The sequence below is a fragment of the Belonocnema kinseyi genome, chromosome 6 (assembly GCF_010883055.1).
Source record: "Belonocnema kinseyi isolate 2016_QV_RU_SX_M_011 chromosome 6, B_treatae_v1, whole genome shotgun sequence".
In the NCBI taxonomy this organism is placed as follows: domain Eukaryota; kingdom Metazoa; phylum Arthropoda; class Insecta; order Hymenoptera; family Cynipidae; genus Belonocnema; species Belonocnema kinseyi.
Genome location: NC_046662.1, coordinates 85,198,346 through 85,199,528, shown reverse-complemented (window position 1 = coordinate 85,199,528; position 1,183 = coordinate 85,198,346). Strand labels below are relative to the sequence as shown.

Here is a 1,183-nt window from a genome sequence, read left to right as displayed (position 1 = left end):
AAAGAAAAAGGAGTTAACTGCATAATTTCTAATTCGAAGCTCTAAATTGTAAACAACTTTAATTCGAATTAAAGAATCACAAGACTAAATAATTTCAGATTAAAATGTCGAAAATAGCACAATATCAAAATATTAAAAATTGAACATGTTAATATTCAATTTTAGAAATTGTATTATTTAAAATTCAAAGTAATTGAAACTGTATCATTTTTAATAAAAGGAGTTCAAAAGTAGATAATTAAAAATTAGAAACTTTTTAATTCTAAAAAAACTTTCAAAATAAATAGTAATTTTAAATAGGAAACATTGAAAATGAAAAATTTCTATCTCGGAAAGATAAAACTTTAATTAATTCGAAATTCATTTCAAACTAAAAACAATGTAATGAATTAAATATTAATTGTTTTTAAATTGCTAATCATACTTTCCAAAATTCAAACAATTCTCAATTTTACAAAATTTAAACCTATGAAAGGGAAAAATAAAACATTTAGAGTCCAACATGAGAATTTAGAATGGTGAAATTGTAAACATTTAAAATTGCCGAAATTGTTCAATTACTGATGTTTCAATTTCAGATCATTTTTTTTATTTTAAACTCGATTTAAAATTTTTTAACTTCAAAACTTGCTTAGGAATTATTATTCATTCTTGAAATTTTCCAATTAATTATTTTTCAGTTTGAAATGTTTTATTGGATTCCAACTTTTGAAATTGTACAATTTTAAGCTTTTCAATTCGAAATTGTTTCATATTTACATATAAAATTATTAAATTTAAAATTCGAAACCTCCAAAAATTAATGCAATATAAAACTTTAGTTTCAAGGTCTCAAATATTAAACTGTTTTAGAATTGCGCATTAAAAACTATAATTTTAAATTAAAATTGTAGATATTTTAAATAAGAATCAATATATTATTTAAAAGTATCACATCCTGCAGTATCAAATTACATTCAAAACGACCGGAGAGATTTTTTAAAATGAAAAATGTGATTTCTGTAAAAAAAAGCACTGTAATTTACACCGTTCGAAAATGCAAAATTATAAATATTGCGAGAAATATTGACAACCTATCAAGTAAAGTTACGAGGGTAGTTCAATAAGTCCTTAGAATGACCAACAGATGGCGCGCGAATCGCTCCAAATCATCTGTTTTCAGTCAGCACCACTCCCGACTAGA

General features: G+C 23.3%; 1 protein-coding gene across 4 annotated transcripts in view; it reads right to left on the bottom strand.

Moving 5' to 3' along the window:
- The window catches only part of LOC117174279 (GTP-binding nuclear protein Ran), an 11,147-nt gene that overhangs the window by 1,723 nt on the left and 8,241 nt on the right, over positions 1–1,183 (bottom strand). The gene's annotated exons all lie outside the window — the stretch shown is intronic.